Below are 5,676 nucleotides of genomic sequence, written 5' to 3'. Positions count from 1 at the left end.
CAACTGGGACCTCCCCGGTTAGCCAGGACTGCTCATAAAGCATTGAAAGTGGCTTGGTGAGCGCTTCCGCCAGTTCCCTCAGTACCCTTGCGTGGATCTCATCTGGTCCCATAGACTTGTGTGTGTCATATCACTTGCAAGATGCAGAAAAGTGCTACCTATGCTATTGGTAAGGCTGTGCAACTTCAGGTTCTCTGCATAATAAGCTTGCCATCTCAGCAAGTACAGCACTGCAGGACTGAAGCCTTACAGTTTCTAATTCCTGAGTTGGCTTATTGTCTTCCATCACTGAAATCTCTTTGCAGTCATAGGCATAAGGTAAACATGTCCAATGTCTTGAAAATGCCTGCTCTGTCTCCTCTATGGGACTTGAACAAGTTTAGGTAGAATGCTGTCATGTGATTTCAGAAGCACATTTTAAAATTAAGCATAAATTGCTTAGGCAACTAAGGCGGCCGCAGGCTTTCTAAAAAAATGTTTCCATAGACACTTAGACCTGGGTCCATTCCATGCAAATTTAGGCACTTTATTGAAATAGCTAGGGAAGATCTCCAAAGTCTGATCAAAATCTTTTCTGTTCTTCTCTAAGTGCTGATTCTCTCCATTAGCTACAGAGGAAGTGCACAGTGATTTCGCTCCTGGGTCAGGTGTTTCAATGAAGTGCTTAGATTTAGAGCTGAGGCCAAACTTGGATCTGGCCCCTTTTCCTTCCTTTTTAAAATTCCTCCAAAATCCAGTTTTGGTGCTGAAAGGCAGTTACAAAAAATTATGACATGACCAGTGATAGATTGCATCCTTTTCTACAGAACTGGAACCTTGTCCATTAAAAATTCCCTAACCTATATTTATGCTGTTGACTATTTCCCCGTAAGTATGTCATCTTGCACTTGTCTCTGTTAGGTAGCATCCTGGGTTTTATCCAGGTTAACCTGCTTGGGAATGTTGGTAATTTTCCATTAAATATTTCCATAATGTTTTTAATAACATGAACATCTGTCTTGGGTTAGAGCTAGAAATAACAAAATAGATGAAAGGCTCTTTTTGTGTTAGTTTTCTGTCCATTTAATTTAGGAATTGCAACAAGTTTTCTCCATTGATTGTGTCAAGATTTGGCATACATGAATAGCACGAAATTGCTCATTAATATTTAGGTTCAGTAGCCATAATTACCAAGTCTGGCACTTATATAAGGTGATATGATTGTAGCTAGAAGTAGCTTGTTGAAGTTAAGAGGAATGGAGATATTAGGAGAACAATGCTTCATCTATCTTTTCATTTCATCCAATTGTTACAATCAAGAAATGTGTTTGTGATGAGTCATTCAAAATTTGTCTCAACACAGGTAAAAAAAAAAAAGATTTTTCTAATTGTACTGCACAATCATTTAACACTTACATAATCTGAAGCATAAATTATCAGAATTTAAACAGAACTCACTAAATTACACTGCTTACATTACAGACATACACTGTTATCATAATGCACCATATATACCATATACTGGTCTGATATAAGTGGAAACTGCTTCCAGTACAGAAAAAAGGCAACCAGAACTGTTAACACATAATTTGACTATCTGAGAATTTCACACACAGATCTACATTTTTGCATGATTACTCATTCTGTCAAACATGTTTCATTAAGTACTTTAAGGAAATGTCCATTTTCACATTAAGAACATTTGAAATCCCTGGGCATTTGTGATTTTCATGTGAAAATCATTACCTTTTATAAAAAGGTCTATATTCTTTCACTTGTAAGTAGATTGCATTTTTCTTTCTAATTTTCTCACTTTCACTAGCGAGACTGTCTCTGCTTTAAAAAAAAATCCCTAAGTAAAAATTTTCATGAAACGCTACCTATTTTGGGGTTCATAATGAGATCCCAAAAGCTGTGTGATTTGAGTTGTTTTACATGTTGCTCCAAATATTTTGTACCTGACTTACCTCCTCTCACAGTAGTGTTGTTACTTGGTTTCTAAGATGTCCTGGTTTTGGCTGGGATAGAGTTAATTTTCTTCCTAGTAGCTGGTATAGTACGGTGTTTTGGATTTAATATGAGAATAACGTTGATAACACACTGATGTTTTAGTTGTTGCTGAGCAGTGCTTACACTAATTCAAGGACTTTTCAGCTTCTCATACTGCCCTGCCAGTGAGGAGGCTGGAGGTGCACAAGAAGTTGGGAGAAGCTGGGAGGGGACACAGCCAGGACATCTGACCCAAACTGGCCAAAGGAATATTCCATACCATATGATGTCACGCTGAACAATAAAAAATGGGGGCAGTTGGGGAGGGGACGTGGCCACTGCTCGGGAACTGGCTGGGCATCTGTCAGCGGGTGGTGAGCAATTGCATTGTGCATCACTTGCTTTGTATATCTTGCTTTGTATATTCTTTTATCATTATTATTATTTTTCCTTCCTTTTCTGTCCTATTAAATTGTCTTTATCTCAACCCACAAGTTTTACCTTTTTTTCCAATTCTCTCCCCAGTCCCACTGGGGGAGAGTGAGTGAACAGCTGTGTGGTGTTTAGCTGCCTGCCGGGTTAAACCATGACATAAGGAAAGAGGAGAATAATGAATGACACACAACAGCCTGATTCCCCCTATGTCACATTATCCACCCAAGAGCTTAGTTTGGGCACACAATAAAAGGCACCATACGCTGTGACTAGTCAGTAAGTATTTGTGACAGAGCAAACTGATGATGCATTTCCTACCCTCACTGCAATTTTACTGGCCTTGATGACTATGTAGTCCTCATTATTAACATATCATAACCTACACACTGTTGAGTCTCAGAAAGATGCTAAGCAGCTGGAAGCTTGTGCCGAGTGCCAGAAGGGAAACAGGCTCCCACACACAGAGCTTAATGTAACAACAATCCTTACTTATTGGCAAGAAAGGGGGGGAGGGATGGTGTAATGGCGATTTAAGAAACTATAAATCTTTCTCATCTTGTGTCAAAAACGTCACTCAGGCTGAAGGCAAAGAGGTAGTTCCAGTGCCAGTCCCTGACTTCTGGGGACTTGATTTGGCGAAAGGACCACACTCTTTGCGTGTCCTTTCTCTCCTTCTTCATGCTGTGCATCATTTCAACTGACAGATTTACACAGGAAACCTGGCTCAGCAAGGCCTGCCGTAGTTGGTGGCAAACAAGAATATGAGGGAATTAACTTCTGGCCTGCTGACAGTGGCTAAATCTGCCAAAGCAGAGCTGGGTAATTTGGTTTCTTTCTTTTGTTGATTTTGTGCCAGCCCACAAGAGAGGATTAAGCAGCTAAATTCTGCATGGAGAACTCTACCCCTTTCGCTCAAATCCTATTGTCTTGATAGAATGACAGTAGCTAGTTGTGCCAATCTTTAACATCTTGCTGGCATTTCCCCAGAACATATCAGCTTTTGGTCCCTGAAAAGAGGGATTTGTTAAAGAACTAACGTTAAAAAGAAATAAAAAAAGGACAGAAGAGGATGAGAAGCCATGGAGTAAAAGTTTTGCCTTGTATTAATTAAAGGAACAAAGTTCTCTAATCCTGATGGAGACTCCACAATGAAACATGGGTAAGTCCCTAGCTCTGCTGTCATTGTAGCACATTAAGAGTGCTTGTTCCCTCTTATCCACAGTATTTGTTTAATGCAGGAGCTATTCCCTATTGAGCTTTGAGAAGCTCTGCATTCATTTCACTCATTAACTTTGGGTAGAGAACCCCAAAAAATAAGGTCTTAATTTTCACTATTGGTAGAGTATACTTACGTCACAAATAAACTAAGGATGAAGCAATTTTTTTTTACAAAGCATCAAACCATCCCAAACCTTCTCTGAAAGTCAGATAGGCTTGTTTAAGTGCTAGGGAGAGGTGGCAAGGGCAATGAGGTTTTTGATTTTCTATCTCAAAGCCAAAATTATCTAAAAAGGCTTGTCTAACATGCTTCCAGACTTAAACCGTCATGACTTTTAAGACCATCTCATCTGACTTCCTGTGTAGCACAGGCCTGAGGACTTCATCCAGTGATTACTGCCAAAGGCCTTTCAGAGAGTAGAGAAAACCTTCCAGAAAGACAGGTGGCCTCAGGATGTGGTCTTCAATAGACACAGGAGTCTTGCAATCAGGACTAGATACCCTTCCGAAAGGAAGGAAGGACTGGATTTACTCATACCGCAGTCCAGCAATTTGTACATTTGAACACGAAGAAGTTTGAAAACATGTTTAGGTACTAACTTTAATGTAAAACTCCAATGTTTTTGCAGCTTACTTTAAAAAGTACCACATAGCTTCTGAATGAAAGCTCCAATGTGAGAAATAAGGAAGCTAATGATACTTTCCTTTGGACTGAGTAACGCTGATGTTAACCAAAAAAAAAATCACTGCAGTGTTTCTTCCCAAATCATTCTCAGTATGCCTTCTACAAGGCATCAAGATTTCCATGAAATTTAATCTCATATTTCCTTGGCCGCACTCAAAAAATAAGAAAATTACGGGGTAACTTCCAGACTAGCTCTTCCACTGAACACTATATTTAAGGTGAGACTACTGTAAGCCAGAGCATTGCCTTTAGGAAAGAAAAATGCCAATCTGACATCTAGACAAGAAAATGTTCTTTGATCAGAGCAAACAAATAAAAACAATTCATAGATCTTTAAAGATTATATTTGTCTCTATTTAATTTCCTGTTCTTATTTTAATGGTGTTAGTTGCTTATCAATTCTAACACAAAAATTTGGATTAAGCCAAAGAAAGCAGCTCCAAATCTATATTTCACTGGTTTGAAATGACACTTCCTGCATTTTATAAATGTATGTCTTATTATATAGTGTTATATGTATATGTATATATAAATATATTTATATCATTCAGATTTCTAATATTAATGTTTAAGAAGTGCTCATGCAGGATTTTGAGTTATGCTTTTGCATTTGCTTTTGCTTTTTCTTTTTTTAATGGAACAGTTCAAGCCATATTTTTCTGAGAGGAGAAAGAAAGCAGTTGCAGAAGGTTGGAGCAAGTGGTAAGTGAGGGAAACTAATGCATCACTGACAAAATCCCAGTCCACTTAAAGACAAAATTCTTGTTGTCTTCAATTTGGTCACTGTTTCTCAGCAGTCTTGATATATATTTCCTTTCTTTTGGAATTATATTATTTTTCAATATTAACCAATACCAGAGCCACAGGGAAAAATGCTCCACAACGGGGAAAGATCGTGGCAAACCACACTATTGTTACTATCATCAAATCTTGTTTGTGAAAATCTGAACATTTTTACCACTCTTTTCCCTAAACTATCAACCCTCATTAGTATCTCAGAAGGATATACAACATACTTGGGTCATGATGACACTTTACCACATTTTCAAGGTGTTAATCTGGATTTGTTTGCAAATACAGAAGGACTTGTGGGTGATGTGATGTTTGGAGGATGTCTTGGGCATAGCGATCATGAAATAATAAGTTTTCAATTTGCAGAGAAATAAGGAGGAAGGTCAGCAGAACTGCCACCTCAGACTTCCAAAGTGCAGACTCTGGCTTGCTTAGGAGACTAGTTGACAGATTCCCTTGGGAGGCAGTCCTGAAGGGCAAAGGAGTCCAGGAAGGCTGGAGATTCTTCAAGAAGGAAATCTTAAAGGCGCAAGAGCAGGCCATCCCCATGTGCCGAAAGACGAGCTGGTGGGGAAGAA

This window comes from Aptenodytes forsteri, unplaced genomic scaffold, assembly GCF_000699145.1.
Source record: "Aptenodytes forsteri isolate BGI_AS27 unplaced genomic scaffold, ASM69914v1 Scaffold94, whole genome shotgun sequence".
In the NCBI taxonomy this organism is placed as follows: domain Eukaryota; kingdom Metazoa; phylum Chordata; class Aves; order Sphenisciformes; family Spheniscidae; genus Aptenodytes; species Aptenodytes forsteri.
The sequence above is the reverse complement of the archived record's forward strand: the minus strand, read 5'-3'. Positions refer to the sequence as shown.